Source organism: Stenella coeruleoalba, assembly GCF_951394435.1.
Source record: "Stenella coeruleoalba genome assembly, chromosome: 8".
Lineage (NCBI taxonomy): Eukaryota > Metazoa > Chordata > Mammalia > Artiodactyla > Delphinidae > Stenella > Stenella coeruleoalba.
Genome location: NC_137154.1, coordinates 22,377,985 through 22,399,160, shown reverse-complemented (window position 1 = coordinate 22,399,160; position 21,176 = coordinate 22,377,985). Strand labels below are relative to the sequence as shown.

The window sequence follows — 21,176 nt, the reverse complement described above, 5'->3', positions numbered from 1 at the left end:
TCTAAGGCAGGCTAATTGTGTCAGACAGTCAGGATCCTATGTGGAGCTGAGTGTGGAGTTGGTCCTGCCCAAACTGCATGGCTGAGAATGGGGGAGGAGTGGATTCTCCCATGAAAGGAAGGGTGCTGACGCTGGAGAGGCATCAGAGACCGGCCATTGAACCTAGCAAGGGAACGTGGGTGCATCAGGGAAGCTTTGTGAGCAAAGAACAGCACAGGGATTTAGCAGCTAAAAGGCTGAGAAAGTGGAGCTTTGCTTGGTAACTGCTGGAGTCAGGAAGCCTGGCCAGATTGCGGCTCCAGTACTTAACGGTTAGGTTATCCAACCTTTCTTAGTCTCAGATCCCTTAACTGTCTAGTGTGGAAGTGATGCCAGTCCTCTTGTTATTGGTGGAGTAAATGAGAGAATATTTTCAGAAAGGTTTCGGACAACGTAAAAAAGATGTGGATATGAGTGTATGGTGTTTTCACTACTAAAGATCATAGCAGGAATAAACAAGTCCCAAATGCAGCATATCCATTTAAAGTTTGACTTCCAAAGCTAATATTTGAGCAAAGTAAAATCAATAGTGTTGATTAAGATAAAAGTACTAACCGCTAACATCTATCAAGTGCTTACCATGTGCCAGGCACCGTTCTAAGCATTATTTCAATTAATCTTCAAACAATCTTGAGTTAAGCACCATTATTGTCCCCATTTTACAGATGAGGAAATTAAGCCACAAGGAGGTTAAACAACATCCTCCAGCTAGCAGTGCTAGAGCTGGGATTCAAATCCAGGCAGCCTGTCTCTAGAATCTGAACTCTGAACCACTATTTATCCATGCTAATAGCGTTGGAATCTACTGCTTTGAAAGTCAAATGATGGAGCCAAATTTACCTACCCCATTTGGGCATTAACGTATGTCATTAAGCAAAGTACATTAATGGACTCATTAGCCTGTGAAAATAAATCCCAGAATAGAAGCATTTATCATCTTGGTATTTTTTCTTGTGGTGACTTGGTTCTTTAGTTTGGACCTGTTTATGTGTGTGTACATATCCCAAGGCAAAAGCATGCTATTTGTGGGCTTACAGCTCATAGAGTCGAGTCTGGAATCAAAAGACTAGAATTATAGGCACAGCTCAGTCACTTATCAGCTATAACTATGTTCACGTTTCTATTTTCTCATCTGTAAAGCCCCAGAGAGTGAGCATGGGGCTAAAATCAGATGGTGCTTAGGATTGTCCTTTGAGAGCTTTCAAGGACCATACAGATCTAAGACATTTCTTAATTCTCTTATGATTAATACTCCCAGAGACCTTTTGTGTCATCAGTGAACTGTGTTCCGTAGGAACAGCATTTAACACTTATATGTATTTCTGTGGTATTGTGCTTTTAGATTTCCTTGGAGTCTGGCTCTCCTAAATGGCCTGATTGCTTTCTAATGGAGCTTTCTGGATCACCTCTCAGTATGGCCGCCTAATGGGTTACTTTCCTACTTTGGGGGCCCACCTGAAGTCAGCATAAACCAATACTTTATGGAGCTCCTTGAGGGGCCGTGGGAAGCCTGTATAAGCACACACATCTCTAGCCTCACAGGGCCAGACTCTAGCTTCCCACCACGGTTGGATTCACCCACAGGTGCATATATTTTTTTTCCTTAGTGTTACATGCCCTTGATCAGTTTTTCCACAGTGGATACTTGTGTGGGTTTTTATTTTATTTTTTGTTTGTCTATTTAGCATCTAATAGCTATTTATTTTTATTCTGGTAACAGAAGTCTCCATAATGTTGTGTGCTGTGCTGGAGCTGGCTGTTAAGTATCTGTCAGTTGTCAAACACGGCCATTATTAAAAATTAAATTATATAAATGTGCAGTTAGTAATCAATGTTCAAAGTTCACCACTTCCTAATTATTTTGCTGCACTTTGTTATTACCTCAGCCCTTGAGATATTTATGTCTATTGTATCTGTGGTGGAAATACTATTTAATGGTGTGCTACTGTGCATCTCCTCCCAACTTTGCATTTAGTGACGTGTTGATGGCTTGAAGAAGGCCATGGTAGGAGTATTTACACCACAAATCTGGCAAATCAGGGCTCCCACGCCCCTGTAGAATCCTGGTTTACCCCACTCTTAGCTTCAGGGGGTCAGTCCTTACAGACTTAAACCAATTAGTAAGGCCTGTTCCTCTGCCCACACTGAAAGGCTGATTTGGGCCAATGAATGCCTGACCCAAGACTTTTACTTTCCTGTGGAGGGGATGAAGCTCTCGTCCCTGCATGGGTTGCAACCGCAAGGGGAGAGCTAGTCCAAGAATCAAGCTAACACATGGAGGAAAGCAGACAGAAGCTGAGAGATGGAAGGCCTGGATTTTGGAAGTATCATTAAACCCCAGAATCAAGCAGCACCTGACTTTGAGTCTGCCTAAATCAGAGATCAGCAGACTTTTGCTATAAGGGGCCGGATAGGAAAGGTTTCTGTCAGGGCTACTCATCTCAGCTATTACAGTGTAAAGGCCATAACCAATACATAAACCAGTGGGCATAACTGAGTTCCAATAAAACTATTTACAAGGGCAGGTGGTGGGCAGGATTTGGCCCAAGAGCAATAATTTGCAGATACTGCATCTAAGGCAATGAATTCCCTTTTTTGCTCAAGCATATTTGGCTTGGTTTTCTAACACTTGTAACTGGAAAAGCCTTAACTAATCCAGGTTCATGGGTTGTGAACAATACAAATGGACTCTGAATTCCTTAAGGAAAAACAGAGATTTATTATTAAAAGAAATGGTAGCCAAAATTTAAATTCCCAGGAGAGAGATTCCCATTGTTCTAGCTCAAGTCACATCTCTAAGGGAGGGAGATTTACAAGTCCTTCCAAGACCACGTGTGGGGGGAAGGGGTTGTTTCCACAGGGAAAATTAAGGGGCTATAATCAGATGAACAGGCCCTGGAGGCTCAATCTACTCCAATAAGACAGGGGAAAAGTCCCGGAATTAAGCACATTTAGCAGACACCCTGTACACGCAGCTCATCAAAGGAACTTTTGTGTGTTAGAAAATAGCTCTCCTTTTTTTTTTTTAATAAATTTATTTATTTATTTTTGGCTGCTTTGAGTCTTTGTTGCCGTGCACGGGCTTTCTCTAATTGCGGCGACTGGGGGCCACTCTTCGTTGCAGTGCGCAGGCTTCTCATGGCGGTGGCTTCTCTTGTTGTGGAGCACGGGCTCTAGGCGCGCAGGCTTCAGTACTTGTGGCTCGCGGTCTCTAGAGCGCAGGCTCAGTAGCTGTGGCGCACAGGCTTATTTGCTCCACGGCATGTGGGATCTTCCCGGACCAGGGCTCGAACCCGTGTCCCCTGCATTGGCAGGCGGATTCTTAACCACTGCGCCACCAGGGAAGCCCTAGAAAATAGGTCTCCTTGACAGAAGAAGTGTGTCCTAGTTGTACCTCTGCCACTAACATGCTGTGTTTCCCTGGGCAAGATATGAAACTTCTCTGGGCCTTAGCTCTTCAAGTACTAAAAGAAGGTGATGAGCCAGGAATCTTTTAAGGGCTTGCTGAGTGCCCAGTTTTGGCGGTTCTTTCCACATATCAGTTATCTTGCCTGTTGGTCTCTAAGACTTAATACTCTGTGCCCTCTGGTTCACCTTTTTTGCATAATCATGAGCTGAGGGAGCTCCCACCTGTTACTTAATTTCTGTGAATATGAATTTCCTCATCCGTTACGGGTCCCACCCTGGAAAGTGGTGTAAGGATTAGATTGATGGATGATTGGAAGGCAGTGTGTGCACTCGTTCAAGGTGGGGCTTTGGAGTTAGACTAGCTGGGTCCAATTCTTCTTTAGCCTTTTTTACTGTACCATTGAGCAGGTTATTTAAACTCTTGGAATCTTTGTTTCCTCATCTGTAAAGTGGGGATATTTGTAGAATTCTCTTCACAGGAGTGTTGTGTAGATTAAATGAGCCACTGCATGTGACATGCTTAGTGTAGAGCCTGGCACACAGTAGATCATCTGTAAAGAGTAACTGTTTATTATATTTGCTTATCATGATTGTATTCGGTTTTTAGAAATAAGTTCCTGATAGAAAATTCCTCCTGCTTTTTACTTTTCTCATTATGGAATTTTTCAAAAGTAATTCTTTGGGTTTTGCTGTCAGTTGCTTTTAGTTATTTCTCTAAACTTGTGAAAGTAATCCAGGCCTATTTTTTTTTAAATTTGATTTTCTAACCATTATAGTAGGATGCTTTCAGTTAAAGTAACAGATTTATATGAGAAAGGGCATTTATTGGCCCATGCAATTGCAAAGTCATCTAAGGCTTAATATAGCACTCGAAAATGTCACCCAAGATTGTTTTCTTCCTCTCACTACACTCTGCCTTCTGTACGGACTATTTCATGTTAAAACGATCTCAAATCATGGCCATAAGATGGTTGCCAGTAGATCCAGGGGTTACCTGCTTCTTCTTCCACATCCTTCAGAAAGAGAAAAGGTGTCTCCCAGTGGCGTTCTCAGAAAAGCAAGAAAGCTGCTTTCCCATAAGCCTCTAACAAATGTCTTTTCAAGCCTTATTTGCCCAGATGAGGTCATTCACTCATGCCTGAGAGAAATTGTGCCCCCAGAGGTTACTGTGTTTAACCCAATCTTCAGACCCACCTCTGAAGCTGCCTGACGGTCCGCCCAGCACACTGAGGACGCAGAAGAGGCAGGCTCCAGGGAAATTTGTGCCAGGACTGAATGGTAAGGGCAGAGCGCTGGCTCATGTCCACCACCTCTGTTTTGATCCTCTGTGTTGTTTCTAAGTCCCTGTATTAGTTTGCTACGGCTGCCATAGCAAAGTACCACACACTGCGTGGTTTAAACAACATAAATTTATTTCCTCCCAATTCTGGACGCTAAAAATCCAAGATCAGGGCATTGGCGGGGTTGGTTTCTTCTGAGGCCTCGCTCGCTCCTTGGCTGACAGGTGGCTGCCTTCTCCCTGTGTCTTCACCTTGTCTTCCTCTGTGTGTGTTTGGTCCTAATCTCCTCTTCTTATAAGGTTACCACTTATAGTAGATTAGGATCCACCCTAAGGACATCATTTTACCTTAATTACCTCTTTAAAGACCGTATCTCCAATACAGTCACATTCTGAGGTCCTGGGGGTTAGGATTTCTACATATGAGTTTGGGGGGACACAAATTTTTTTTTTTTTTTTTTTTTTTTTGCGCAGTACGCGGGCCTCTCACTGTTGTGGCCTCTCCCGTTGCGGAGCACAGGCTCCGGACGCGCAGGTTCAGCGGCCATGGCTCACGGGCCCAGCCGCTCTGCGGCATGTGGGATCTTCCCGGACCAGGGCACGAACCCGTGTCCCCTGCATCGGCAGGCGGACTCTCAACCACTGCACCACCAGGGAAGCCCTGGGGGGACACAATTTAGCCCGTAACAATTCCCAGCTTCCAAGACTACTCCTCAAAATAACTATTTTTTAAAGGCTTGTTGCATAACTATAGTTCATAATTATTCCAAAAACATTCTTTGAAATGAACCTACACTGACTTTGCCTCAGAGATTAAGACAGCTGTTTTATCCATGAGATTCTCTCAAGAGTCAGGAAATGTTTCACGCACCTGACAATTTCACCTTAGAAAAGTTTTAAGGCAGGTGTTACCAGTAATTTGGGCACCTATATTTGAAAAGTAAAATATACCCAACATAAATTCTTGGTGAACCTCTCAAAATGAACTGGTAATAAACATAACCCCAGAAAATGGAATGATTTGACATAATGGTTTAGAGTGAACTATGGCAGCTTTTATTTTCATCCACCTAGCACACTTTGGTCATACCATTTCTTTTGTTTTTTTTTGAGGAATTTTCTCAACTCCATGTGACTTTTGGGTACATGACAGTCAAATCATTGCCCACGGCCCACCACCACGCACCTCTGGCCTCATCACAGGGTTAAGCAGGCGGTTGCATCCTCAGGACAAGGTGATTAGCTGAAGGACTGGGCACATGGCCCAAGTCAGGACTTACCCGGATGTTAGAAATTGGAGGGGGAGGGTGGCCCTCCTGTTGCAGGTTGGATTGTGTCCCCCCAAAAGATATGTTGAAGTCCTAAACCCTGCTACCTGTGAATGTGACCTTATTTGGAAATATGGTCTTTATAGATAGAATCAAATTAAGATGAAGTCATCCTCTGTTACGGTGGGGGCCCTAATCCAATATGACTGGTGTCCTTATAAGAAGAGAAGTATGTGTCAGATACACACTGCTATATATGAAATAGATAACCAACAAGGACCTACTGGATAGCACAGGGAGCTATACTCAATAATTTGTAATAACCTATAAGAGAAAAGAATCTGAAAAAGAATATATATATATATATATATACACATATATATCTGAATCACTTTGCTGTATACCTGAAACTGACACAACATTGTAAATCAACTATACTACAATTAAATAAATAAATAAATAGGAATAATAATGGCAGAAAAAAAGAAGAGAAGAGAAACAGAGGCACATGAGGAGAACACCATATAAGGATGGAAGCAGAGACTGGAATGATGCCATAAGCCAGTGGGGTCTACAAGCCGAGGAACACTAAGGATTGCAGCTGTACCAGAAGCTGAGAGAGACATGGGCAGATTCTCCCCGGCAGCCCTCAGAGAGAGCATGTCCATGTGAACACCTTGATTTCAGACTTCTAGCCTCCAGAACCGCGAGAAACTACATTTCTGTTATTTTAAGCAATCCAGTTTGTGGTACTTTGTTACAGAAGCCTTAGGGAATTGATACACTTCCCATTCTCTCTTTTTTTTTGCTGTTCGCGGGCCTCTCACCGCTGTGGCCTCTCCCGTTGCAGAGCACAGGCTCCGGACGCGCAGGCTCAGCGGCCATGGCTCATGGGCCTAGCCGCTCTGCGGCATGCGGGATCCTCCCGGACCGGGGCACAGACCCGCGTCCCCTGCATCGGCAGGCGGACTCTCAACCACTGCGCCACCAGGGAAGCCCACTTCCCATTCTCTTGAACTGTAAATTGCAGCTGAGGATTCTGAGTGTCTACCATTGCCGGCCTGGGATTATTTCCTTAGGATGGATTCCTGTGAGTCAATTGTCAAAGTTAACAAAATCGACAATTTTTTTTTTACGAGGTAAACATTTTTATTACTTTTGATATGTATTCCAAATGGGTTTCCAAAAGGTTTATTAATTTTCACTACCAGCAATGATGTATGCCATTTTATTTGACTTTTAATTATTTAAAATATCAAACATGCAAAGATCTGATAGTATGGTGAACTCTCGTGTCCGTATTACCCAACTTTAATAATCATCATTTTGCTATTCTTGGTCAATCTGCATCCTCTCTCCCCCACCAACATGCATCATTTTTTTCTTTCCTGATATAAACTATAGATGTAGCTTTTCGTCCATAAATACTTTAGTATGTATCTCCAATAGATAAGCAAATCCAAACCAATAACACACAATTAAATTAACACAATCCATTCAGTTTCCCCCTATTTTCAAAAAAGAATTGTTAACACTTGCTTTATTGGAATCAGGATCCAAACCAACGTTGCACTTGATTGATCTATCTCTTGTGTCTTTTAATGGCTAACAGTTTCCCCTCTCCTCTCTTTCCCCCCAAATTCCATTTATTTGAAGTCTCTGGTCAGTCACTTGTCCTATATTCCTCATCTGGGCCCCATTCCTCATTTGACTGACTGCACCCCTGTGGGATCCTCAACGCATTCCTCCCTCCCCTATCTCCCCACCAGATGGTAAGTGGCAACGGCTCCATTAGACTATTTCCCTTAAAGTTGCTAAGCTCTTGAAATGACTTTTTAAATGTCCCCTGGAAAGACTAACTATTTAAAGAATCTAAACCATCCTTAAGGACCCAATTAAATGTCAGGGTAAGTGACTGTTAAAACCTTGCTTTAGTTAGGGGCAATAAAAATAAAACCCTGTTATCCTCGTCTGCGTATATTCCCCTCGAGGCCAGTGGGAGAGGAAATATAGAGGTGGTATGACGTCTTTAAGACATAAGCCAAAGTCATTCTATATTTACTTAGTGAGCTTTCCAGCTCTGTGCCCCACAGCTGGAGTCATCAGACAAAGAGCAGAATGATGATAAGATGGGTAGCTATCCATTTAATACCACCTGCAAGGCAGTCAGTCTCTGTTTCAATTAACCTGCTGGGGAGAAAAAACTTCTCATCTACACTCTTATGTTCAGCATTTGGAGCTCTGCAAATTAATCTGACAAAAGATAGATTAGCAAGAGAAAAGGCAGATTTTTATTCACACATGTATGTGGGAATTCACAGAAAAACGTGACTCAAGGAGACAGAATGTGGAGCTCATGAACCAACTTAATAGAGGACAGAGGAGGAGAAGGGCGTTTATGGAAAAACAAACGACTTTTAGAAAAGATAAATGGGCCCTTAGGAATTACTTGAGAGATATGATTGTTTTGTGATCATGTCTATTTAAGTAATTTCTTATTCTGGTGCCAATTTCTCATCTCCAATGATAGGAGTCAATCTTCGCTGGTTGTGAATTCCTGGCGCAGAGGTTTATGACAGTTTAATTCTTTCGGAAGGTTCTGCTTTTACGCAGATAAGGGGAATTCAGAACAAAGACTCTTCACAATGGTATATTCCAGATCCCTTCATTTACCGCATCTGAAACTTCCCTAGAAGTTTCACAGATAAGGAGCTGAGTTATCTGATTGGCCCGTATTCCACTGACCCAGCCTCTCAGTCCTGGGAACAGATCAGTCCAGTTAAAGTTTTGTGTCATTTTAGGAGGTGATGGTGCAGAGGGAAGTGGGGCCAAAATTAGGCCTTTATATGGTGCAAGCAATCAGGCATTTAATGAGGAGCATTTCTATGAAAACAAAAGAAAAACAAAGATTTATGGTTGGAGCTTCTCTCTTCTTTCTTTTTTCTTTTCTTTTCTTTCCTTCCTGGTCCAGAGTGCAGCCAGTTGAAATTTCTAAATGTTGAGCTCAAAATGTCTTTGGGTGGTAGCCTGATGATGGTAGTGGCAATGTCACAGTCATGGCTGTTCCCCGGAGGGGACCATGGAAGAAGCAAGTGTTCTGGTGAACTTTCTGAGTGGCCCACAGTGTTCTGGTGATAAATCTTTTGAAGTTATGTCAAGTCGCCCAGTTCAGCATGCAAGGCTTTGGAAAAAGGACATTTTAGTTCTCAGCGATGCCAAGACAAGAGAGTGGGAGAAAAACTGGAAACATTAATTACTGACAAAATGTGTGGTATAGCAGGATCCAGTTTACAAAGAGGTGACATAAGCTCAATGAACAGAACTAGAATCTGATAACCCACAAGGGTGGATGATAGTTTTCCATCGACACATAAAATTGCTCTCTACAATCACCCCCATTCTGATCAAAGCTAATCAAGGTAAGATTACTCTTATTTTCAAAATAATGAAATGGGGGAGGGGTAGCAGTATGCTTTAATGTGTTTATGTTGTTCATTTAATTAGGGAGGCAAGACCATGTTGATCTACCTGAGGGACAGATTATTTTCAAGTACATGGTATTTATTTAGAATGCAGATATGATATGGTCTACTTAAATGGAAGCTTTGACAGGATAGTTATAGGATATTAATAGATTCAGAAAAACAGGTTCTCCATAAGGCAACTCGTGGTTAGCCAACTAGATAATTAGCAAAAGTGAAAATCACTTTTCTTTATAAATATTTTCCTATTCCAAGTTTCCTTGATTTACAAAGCTTTGCTAGTTAATCCAATGAGTGGGTTTTCTTGTAATTTCAAAATGGAAATACTCTGACTTAATCTTGCATACACCTCAAAACACAGTCAAATAAATAAATAAAAGAGGAGATATAAACAGAGGAAGAGGGGGGAGTGGGAGTGGGGGCGGAGCCTAGCCCTTCTTGTGAAAGCGCCCATCTGGGAACTCCGTACTGTAAGCGCTAACTTCAGGCCCAGGGCATCCCTGATGTGGCTCATTTTACACCACTTTCACTAGTTTTTGCCATGTCTGCACACCAACAAGGTATTGTTCACTTAGTAAGATGGATTCTACTTTTCAAAGTTAAATTTACTTAGAAAGGAAAACCATAGTTAATTGTAAATGAAAATTTATAACGCCGGCCCCAGCAGTTCAAGGATTTTTCTGTTTTGCTTTCTGCTATATTCCCTAACTGCCTAATAAAGTGCTTGGTAGGTACTCAAGGTTTTTGTTCTTGTTGTTTAATTTATATTTTTGGCTGCATCGGGTCTTCATTGCAGCATGGGATCTTCGTTGAGGCATGTGGGATCTTTTTCTTGCAGCACACGGGCTTCTCTCTAGTTGTGGCGTGTGGGTTTTCCCTCTCTAGCTGTGGCGTGAGGGCTCCAGGGTGCGTGGGCTCTATAGTTGTGGCACGCGGGCTCTCTCACTGAGGTGCGCGAGCTCAGTTGTTGTGGTGCACGCGGGCTTGGTTACCCTGTGGCATGTGGGATCTTAGTTCCCCGACCAGGGATCGAACCCGAGTCCCCTGTATTGGAAGGCGGATTCTTTACCACTGGACCACCAGGGAAGTCTCCGGTACTCAAGATTTGTTGAATGAATAAATGTCATTGTCATCAATAGAAAAGCAAGTATTTCTGGACTTCCCTGGTGGCGCAGTGGTTAAGAATCCACCTGCCAATGCAGGGGTCATGGGTTCGATCCCTGGGCCAGGAAGATCCCACATGCTGCAGAGCAACTAAGCCTGTGCTCCACAACTACTGAGCCTGCGCTCTAGAGCCCACAAGCCACAACTACTGAGCCCAATGCTGCAACTACTGAAGCCCACACGCCTAGAGTCCTTGCTCCGCAACAAAAAAGCCACCGCGATGAGAAACCTGCGCACCACAACAAAGAGTAGTCCCTGTTCTCCGCAACTGGAGAAAGCCCGCATGCAGCAACAAAGACCCAATGCAGCCAAAAATAAATAAATAAGTTTATAAAAAAAAAAAAGAAAAGCAAGTATTTCTTTAAGATACTTTGTCAATCTACAACTATTACAAACAATTAAAAATGTTCATCTGCTTCCCATGTAAAATCTTCTTGCATGCCACCAGCAATATATACTGTGGACCATACTTTTCTCAGCCACATAGGAATTGTCACTGCAGAAATGATTTCATTTCATTACTTACTTACTGCCTTTCTCACTCACTAGATAAGCAACACCGTTCTTAATTGTTTTGTCCATCCCTGTATCCCCAGCGCCTAGCACAGTGTGGGGCACATAGCAGGTATAACAACCCATGAATGAATGTCTTCCTCATTTAATGCTTACAGTAACTCTAGCATGTAAACTATGGATATCCTCTCCATTGTCATAGAGATGAAGAAGAAACCAAGGCACAGAGGTAAATAACTTGCCAAAGGTTGCAGAGCTGGTAACTGAAGCAGCCAGGATTTGAACCCAAGCCGTCTAACTCAGGAGCCCTCCTTTTAAAATGTTATATGATATTACTTGATTTTTCTCAGGTCCAGCCTGCGCCACTAAGGTGAGATTTTAGTTAGATTGATTAAGAAGCAACAACTTTTTTCAACATTATCAAAGAACATTATACTCTGTGTAGTTTTTACTTTTTTATTCCAGTTTTTAGAATGATTTTCCCTCAGAACAGGTTTCAGCACATGCTCATTTGTGTTGGTTAATTTTATGCATCAACTTGACTGGCCAGAGGGTACCCAGATATTTGGTCAAACATTATTCTGAGTGTGTCTGTGGGGTTTATTTTTGGATGAGATTGACATTCGAATCCACAGACTGAGTAAAGCAGATTGTGCTCCCTAATGTGAGAAAAACAAAAAGCGCTGAGGAAGAGAGAATTTCCTCTCTCAGCCTGTCTTTGAGCTGGCACATTGGTCTTCTCCTGCCTTTGGACTTGGACTTGGACTGAAACTGTACCATTGACTCTCCTGGGTTTCTAGCTTGTCAACCACAGATTTGAGGATTTCTCAGCCTCCATAACTGTGTGAGCCAATTCCTTATTATATATATAATTCTATTAGTTGTGTTAGAATTTTATTAGAATATATATAAATTCTATTCATTCTTTTTCTCTGACGAACCCAAACTAATACACTCATTTATTCATTTTGCCTAAATTACTACATTAACCTCCTCCCTGAGCTCTCAGCCTCTGGATTCTCCCTGCCCTCATCTCTATTGCACAGTTGCTTCCAGACTGTTCTGCATTGTATCCTCCACACCAAATATTCATCTTGTCACTTGCCTGCCCACAAATTTCCAATGGTTGCTTGATGCCCCAGGATAAAGCATACAGTCTTTGGCTCGTGTATCAGTCAGCCTTAGGTTTGGCTGCAGGTTAAAATAGACCCCAAATAACAGTGACTTAAACAGTAAGGTTTATTTCTCTCTTGTGTAACCTTTCAGAGGTAGAATATCTGAGGCTGATATAGTTATCAGGGTGCTTGGTTCCTTCCTTCCCCAGCCAACAGCCTTAGCTTTCTGCCTCCTGACCTAAGATGGCTGCTAAAGCTCCAGCCATTGTGTCAACATCCCAGAATTTGCACATAAGACTTTCTCTTAAGTCCCATTGGCCTTAACTAAAATCAGATTTTAGTCACATGGCTGCCCCCACCTACCAGTTTGGCTGAGAAGTACAGTATATTTGGGGCAGTATATTTTAGGTATTCTGTTTAAAAGGAAGAAAAAGAGACATCTAGCAATCCCTATCATAGCCTGGCATTGAAGGTCTTTTTCAATAAAATGTCAATTCAGCTTTTCCAGATTTCCTTCACTTACTAGCTGTTTGGAACACTCTGTCCCCATGGAGTTCCTTTGCTCACTGTCCCTGAAACACACCTAGTACTTCATCACCATCTCTCCATGGACTCAGCCCTCTCGGAATGCCTTTTTGCTTCATGTCCAAGCCGCACCTCTGTTTCCATGAGACTTTCCCCTGACTGCTTGAACCTGAGATGATGTCCTCTGAAACTGAACATTCCAGCAATGCAATTGTATTGATTCTTTCAGATTCCCCACCCTTCTGCTCCAGACTCCCTTCTTTTGATGACTTGACTAGTGTAAATCTTTCACTGTTAATGTTCTACACATTCAGGTCTTGTCCCCCCTCCGCCACCCCCTACTCTGTAGATCCCCAGAGGACAGGAGCCCTTTATTCAATGAACATTCATTGGCCTCTTACCTCACGGTCCACACTGTGCTCCATGTTGGGGATTTACTAGTGAGTAAGACTCAGGGCCTCTCTTCAGAGTCCTAATATATCCCATGAAGTCTGGTTTTAAAACTTGGACTCATTAAGTGCTTCATAAATTTCTGTTGCTTTGTGAGTAATAAAAGCTAACATTTATTTAAGTGACTGTTATATTCGTAGTAATATTTATTAATTATGATGTGCTAGGTACTGTGCTAGCTTTTCACACACATCACTTTGTTTCTTAGGACAGCTGTGAGACAGGCGCTATTAATTTTTACAACTAAAACTGAGGCACAGAGAGGTGAAGTTAATTGTTCGAAGTCACACAGCTGATAAGGGGTTGAGTCAGGATGTCATCTAATCCAGGCAGCTTGATGCCTGAGCCCAGGCTCTTGGTCATGTAGTAAGAAGGTGACTGGAAAGTAAGGGTGGTCTTGTGATTTGAAGATTTAGTGACATCATTTAAATAGCCATCCATAATTTGGACTTTGCCTGCCACCCTGTCCCAGCAGGAAGCTTGCCTAGGCTGGGATGCCTCTTCCCCATGGAATTCCCCTGGGGCTGGGCACTCCACTACCTGAGTCTCAGCTGCTCACCCCTGTCCCCTCTCTTCCCTTTTGATTGTCAAATCCTACTTTGGATGCAATAAAAGCAATTCATCCACCTCTGTATTTCATGGAAGCTGCATGGCTTTGATCTCGTCCATTCTGCAGTGACAGCATGCAGTAAGTAGGGAGAGGTTGCAGTCTGGAGGCTCCCAGCTGGATCAGGCTCACTGACTTGTTTCGTCCTGTGCAGCCCAGCATTTAATGTTTTTTTAAATTCACCGTCAGCATTTACAGATTAGAAGACGTCACACAAAATCTGGATTTGGGGCTTCTTTTGAAAAGCTGGAAGATTTTGGAAACACTGGGTGTGTATGCCCACAGGCTCAGGCTGCCAAGTTCAGATGGAGCACGTTCTGTCTAAATGGCAAAGTGCCCCGCTCTCTATTACCCAGACACCTTCAGCCACATTCATCTTCCTTACCAGCCAGCAGCAAATAGCATATGTATGTAGCACTATATGTCAGATACTGTTCTAAGGGCTTCACCTTTCATTGTCACAGTCACCTTTGGGAGAGGTACTATTACTATCCCCATTTTACAGATGAGGACATGAAGACCCACACTAGTAATAGTGTGAGGGCTGGGACTCTTAGCCAGGCATTCTAGCCCCACTGTCTTTGCCTTCTACCTCTCCTGTAGGCATTGTGTCCCTGCTCTAAAGGGAGAGGGAGGTGGGAAGGGGACCTGGCCCCTATGCTGCCTAAAGGCGATACATTGAAAATCCAAACCCACAGATCTGATTTCCTATACAAATAACAAGTAAGCAGGGAAAGGCTGCTTTTCCATATTGCTCTGAACAAAGCTAACCTTGCCCCAGAGGAAATCAGGGCAGCGAAAGAAACTAATGAGCACCTGCCAGTGTCTTTGGGTCCATCTAAGAGCCAGCTGTGGTGGAGAGTTTTCCCTTATCTCCTTTTCCCTTCCTTCTTGGAACACAGAGAATTAATTAATTCGATCAAGCCTGCATCCAACTCTCACTTGAAACGTTAGCCCATAAACAAGTGTAATCCATCTCTATCCTGATTGTCTCCCAGCGAGGGAGGTGGGGATGAAATATGATACCAGGCTGAACAAACATCTCAGCCTTCCTGAAGGTGTCTACGGTGGTCACCGAGGCTGTCTGAGCCCCACTGGTCTGCAGAGTCTACAGAGAGATAAATGGAGCCTGCAGCACAGAGAGAGATTCACTTACAGGCTAACTGCCTGACAGCCTCGGGAAACAGCCCTCTTCATATGCTCTGAGGCAGAGGCAAGGGCTGTATGGCTGTTTCAGGTGGGTGATGGCTGTCTCAAGACCCGTCTGGGGAAGTGTCTCTGAAGCTACTGAGCACTTCCAGATTCCAGGCGCTGTGGATATAAAGATAGACAAGTCTATGGCGTCGTTAGGGTGATCGTAAGATTCCAGACCAGGGCACTGTGGAGAGTGAAGAACACTGACTTAAACTGGAACTCTCCAGGGCTAACTGGGACATATGATCACAGTAAGGTGAGCCATTAAGACCACTCATGGCTCTGGATTTCTTGATCCCGAATCTGGCTGAGTGACTGTGGGCAGGTAAACCGCTGAGCCTTTTTCTCGTTGTCTAAAATGGGAATGATTACAGACCCCAGTTCTTCCCTCTCAAGACTGTCATGAGGATTATGTCAGATAGTATAGTGTCCAGAACATGCTGAGAACCCCCTCCCCATGAGGGAGGTGCTTGAGACCAGGTAGTTGGGTTCTGGGGATGAACCTGGCTTTCCTGACCTGAGATGTCAGGTGAGTTTAGCAAGGTGAGGGCTACTGCTCTGGAAGATCAAGGGAATTATAAAGCCTGAGGGTGGGGAAGAGAAAGAAGAGAAATGAAAAGACAAGTAAGAGACAAGAGGAGAGAAATTTGGGGATGGTGGTGAGAGGAGACAGCTATTGGGAAATGCTTAAACACCCTGTGATTCGAAGACCACATGTCCACCTCTGCTTGGGTGTTCAGTGGAAGAGCCACTGCTCACAAACGCCTTGCTAGAGGCAGATCTTTTGGGAGGATGCCACAGACTCAGGGTGGGCTGGTGGTGAGAGCTGAGACCCTCCAGTGAAGGCTCACTCCATGTGGAGTTCGTGAATGCCTTGTGGGGGTCTGCAGGGAAGGTTCCATAAGTGTTAGTGCCCGCTCTTATTGCCATAATCATTCTTATGCCGCCAGGTCCCATCTATCAACACCAACCTGGAAATACAAAGCTGAAAACGAGTGGGGCCGACAGGAGGGGGAAAATGCCCCATGAGAACAAAGAGAAGTTTTCTTACAACGCACCGTTCCTAGAGAAGGCTAGCATTCTGCAGAGCCAGCTGCAGGAAATCCCAGGCCAGCCGTGGGCAGCCCACCTCAGTGAGGCCGGCAAGACATAGGTGGCCCTCCTCCCGGTTGTCTGCAGAATGAGAAGAATGTTAATTAATCCTGTTATCTGAGCTGCATACTTTCTGGTTTAATTCCTCTGATAAAACTACCCTGAATGGAGAGCTCTCAGAACACCGAAGGAGGCCTTTTAATGGGATTCCTGAGGTGCAGTGAGCCCTGGAGTGGGTGTGGGTGGGAGGTTAACTTTGTGGCCCTAGGAACGTGGGCATCAGCACTGACTCTTGCCTTTCAGTATTCTGAATGGAGACCTTTTACCATCCAGGCTTCTTGCCCCATTCAACATGGCCACATTTCACAAAAGAATGGGAAAATAGAAATTCACTGAAAAAAAAAAAAAAGAACAAAACCTTAATCTGTTTGACCTTAAAACATAATACAGCCAGGTATTTTACCAGTAAAATGGGTTTATTCAGGAATGGCAGAGAATTGTAATTCGGGACCAGCATGCTCTAGCAAAAACTGAAAGCAAGTCCTGAGAGACAAAGGAGAGGACCCTTATTTCATAGAGGAAAAGGGGACGTTCGGAGGGGCTGTTACAAACGAAGAGTCTATTGGAGGATACTGGGAGTGCAAAGTGTGGTGGCTTTTCATTGGCTGAGTTGTGACAGTCTCTCATTGGCTGAGCTGTTGCCAGGCGAGGAGAAAATCTTCCTTTTTCCTGCGGAGGTTGTAAAGCAGTAACCTTCCAGTGGGAGATGCAAGGCGAGTCTCTTCCTGATTGGGGTCTGCAGAGAGAAAGAGGTAGTAAGGCATGAGAACTCCTCTCTGGCCTCCTTGACTCCATTTTAAGTGAGGTTTCCTTTTTCCAGTTCCAGGGTTCAAAATCTGTAAGGGAGTACATGTAAGAAATGCAAAATTCAGAAAAAAAAAAAAAAGAGAAAAAAAAAAAGAAATGCAAAATTCAGAATATGGAGCTACCTAGAATGTTTGCATCAGATTTAATAATCACATAATTGTGGTGTGTTTACATGTTTCAGGGCTTTTATTACTTTACAGGTGTTATATGTGTGATTAACTCTAAAACACTTCAGCATAGGTCCTGCGATATTTGTGTACACTATTTGAAGTGACACCCCAGGGCAGCTACCATTCTAATCAGGCGTCTCCTCTCCATGGGTAGTCAATTAGAATTATGTCAGAAAAATACCACTCCAGAAGAGACCATTTTAAGTGCTTCAGCTATCTTTACCTCTGAGAAACACCAAGAGTTTTACCGGTTAGCAAACTGTCAGAAATAGATTTTCACTGGTGAAATTAGTAGCCTGTTGATAGCTATAATGGATGCTAGAAACTCAATTACTATCAGTGAGTGGTATTCAAGATCTATAAATTGGCTAAAATGTTTTATTATTGATACCCCCACCCTTGTGTGAAAAATATATACGAATTCAAGTCTTTACCCCCAGATGGCTCTCTATCTAACTATTTGGAAAATTTCTTGGTTGTCTGAGGCTGGCTAGAAGGGTTCTACAATCCTACCTCTGAAATATTGTTTCAACTGCCTTGGGGATCGTTTCATGCAAGGTGGTAGTTGGTCTGAGCAGCTAAAAAGACAGCAATAAGGGACTTCAACTGAGCATACAGCACAGGTTATAGGAACTACATATTCCTGCTCACTGATAAAAGTTTGCAGATGTTGGTAGTGTAAGGGAGAAAAAAAGAACTTCTCTATCTTCTTAGGTTCAGTATCTGGGACCTGTGAATTAAACCGACAAAAAGATGAACAGGAGAAAAGGTTTATTTCATATGCACATGGAGGGCCTCATAGAAAAAAGATGAAAACCCACAAGGTGGCTAGGCCTGGGAGCTTATATACCATTTTAATAAAGGGTGATAAATTGTGGAGAAGTGGCAAGACAAAGGGAAAGGGGTTTGGGCTTCTAGGTGGTAAGTTGTGGGAAGGTAAATATATGGGGGGAACAAATGGAAGACAAGAGTTGTTTAGAAACGTGTGTTACGCTGGTTCAAGTCTCACAATAATTCTGTGATGCAGGCATTATTATTACCTTCACTTATTGCTGAGGAAACACATCTGGAGAGATTGAATCACTCTAAGGACACAGAGTCAGGATATAAATCTAGGTCATTTGATTCTAAACTCCATGCTCTTTCTACCATGCAGATATAAGTTTTATGATTTGTTTCTTTTTTTTAATTTAAATTTTTATTTATTTATTTTATTTTTGGTTGCCTTGGGTCTTTGTTGCTGCGTGCTGGCTTTCTCTAGTTGTGTCGAGCGGGGGCTACTCTCCGTTGCGGTGCATGGGCTTCTTATTGCGGTGGCTTCTCTTGCTGTGGAGCACGGGCTCTAGAGCGCAGGCTCAGTAGCTGTGGCTCACAGGCTTAGTTGCTTCATGGCATGTGGGATCTTCCTGGACCAGGGCTCGAACCCGTGTTCCCTGCATTGGCAGGCGGATTCTTAACCAGTGCGCCACTAGGGAAGTCCCAGTTTTTTTCTTGATTTTACAAATATCACATACTCACAGGAAAGCTGGAAAACATATGAATGTATAAAATAGCATAATTCCACTACTCAGAGAAAACCGGATTAAGCTTTGATGTTTTACTTCCAGATTTCTTTTTTTATGCATATTTAGTTGTGATTGTATAGTGCTTATGGTTTTGTGTCCTGTTTTACTTAACATATTATAAATGTTTCTTCATATCATTAAGAAGCCTCCATGAACATCATTTTAAGGTGAACATAATATTCCACCCTATGGCTCTGTTATACCACCTGTTGTTGGACATTTAACCTCCTTCTGTATTTTACTACCATCAGCAACAAGATGGCCATCTCTGAAGGTAATCTCTTGTTTACATTTCTCGCTGTTTCTTCAGGGCAGATTCCTGGAAAGGAAATTTCTGGATCAAAGGCAAGAACATTTAATGGACATTATGAAGGATTGAAATAGACCACGGTGAGGGACTTCCCTGGTGGCGCAGTGATTAAGAATCTGCCTGCCAGTGCACGAGACACGGGTTCGAGCCCTGGTTTGGGAAGATCCCACATGCCCCGGAATCACTAAGCCTGTGCGCCACAACTACTGAGCCTGCTCTCTAGAGACCGCGAGCCACAATTACTGAAGCCCGAGCACCCAGAGCCCGTGCTCCACAGCGAGAGAAGCCACTGCAATGAGAAGCCCGCGCACCGCAACAAAGAGTAGCCCCTGCTCTCCCCAACTAGAGAAAGCCCATGCGCAGCCGCGAAGACCCAACGCAGCCAAAAATAAATAAATAAATTACATTACTTTATATTAAAAAAAAACCACAGTGTACCCTGCCTTTGTAAATAACAAAGACCAGCATGACTTTCTAAGACTCTGATTAAAAATCAAGAAAAATTAAAACTGAGGATTTTCAGTAAGAAAGGACTAACCGGCCATCAGGTTTATTTAGTGCTTCTTTTCTAACCAGGAGGGGGCAGCACAAACAAATACCAACGGAGATCCTCCTTGGTCATTGAATTTGACATTTTTGCAGCATTTTTTTGTGTGTGGCCAAACTTCCTTTGTAAAAATTTAGCAACAACAAAGTCATCACATTTACAGGCAGGGGCCAGAGAAGAATATCTAGTTTAGTTGAAAGATTTACAGCTTTCAGGAAGGTTCTGGAAGACTGATCCAGATGGCAAAAGGCTAGAAAGAAAAGTGTCTTTCCAGTGTGGGCTTGCACCCAAGGCTAGGAAAGCAGGTCATGGTAATAGCAACAGCAGGAAGAATGGTGTTGATCCGTGGGATTGATGATGGCGTTCTGTGCCCAGCGAGAGGTGTCTGAGGGCTGGGAAGTGGGTTTATCTTCCCAAACAGGATAGCCAGAGGAAGAAGGAGGCACATGACAGCCAGCCTGTGGAAGACCTTTAGAATGGCAGGCACAAGGTCGGTGATGCGAGAAAGGAAAGCGTTAATGAATCATAGAGAAACACGCTGTGTCAAACTCATGACAAGGGCTGGGTAAGCCACAGTAAAGAACATGATTGCAGTGTACCTGGAGCCGGGGCTGCTGACCTGAGGACTGCGTGCCATGAAAGTTTGTTCATACCCTGAATTTGCACAGAACCCTTACAGAAAAATAGACATGTTTTTCCGGGAGGAAAGATCTATAGCTTTCAGGAGTCTATGACCCCAAAAAGATTAGAAACAAGTAATCTGTATACATTGCCTCCATCTCTAGGATTAAAGGCACTCTCTCTCTCTAGAGCTGAACTCCTTCTGCCCTGTTTCAAAGGCACCTCTTTCCCCACAAGTGGCAGAAAACCCTGCCTGGCTGGAACGGTGGGGTGCCCCAGCCTAAGTCCTGGGTGGTGGAGGGCTTAGCAGGAGGCGTGGGTGGCTCAGGTGGCAGAGACTGGATGCCCAGGGGAAAGCTCTTTGGCACAGCTGAAAGCTGGGAAGCATCTAGGTGAATCTGTCAGGACAAAATTTCTGCTTGGAGCTGTGCTCTCTTTTCTAAAAGTTAAATTCCTCCCGTGTAAGCCTGGCAACACCCAAGCCTGACTAGAACTGCTGCTTGAAGAGGCTTACTGGCACAGTGAGAGCTTCATGTTTGAGCCTGTGGATCTGTTTGTTACATCCCATTTCTTCTGGAGCATTTTAAAAATAGACATTTTTTTTAATTTTTAAATTTTTTATTGAAGTATAGTTGATTTACAATGTTGTGTTAATTACTGCTGTATAGCAAAGTGATTCGGTTTTATATATATATATTCAGTTATATATATATGTATATATAATATACACATTCTTTTTTTTATTCTTTTCCATTATGGTTTATCGTAGGATATTGAATATAGTTCTCCTGTGCTATACAGTAGGACCTTGTTGTTTATCCATTCTATATATAAAAGCTTATACATCTGCTAACCCTAACCTCCATCCCTTCCCCACCCACCCCCCTTGGCAACCACCATTCTGTTCTCTATGTCTGTGATTCTGTTTCTGTTTCATAGATAGGTTCATTTTTGTCATAT

General features: G+C 43.3%; 1 protein-coding gene across 2 annotated transcripts in view; it reads left to right on the top strand.

Moving 5' to 3' along the window:
- The window catches only part of PRR5L (proline rich 5 like), a 144,607-nt gene that overhangs the window by 22,651 nt on the left and 100,780 nt on the right, over positions 1-21,176 (top strand). Inside the window, exon 1 of one of the 2 annotated variants that reach the window (XM_079928422.1) lies at positions 11,822-11,997. The exons of the other annotated variant lie outside the window; for it this stretch is intronic. The gene's annotated coding sequence lies outside the window, so the exon portion shown is untranslated. Of the gene's footprint in view, positions 1-11,821; positions 11,998-21,176 lie in introns of those variants that run through there. 2 annotated transcript variants of the gene reach the window in all.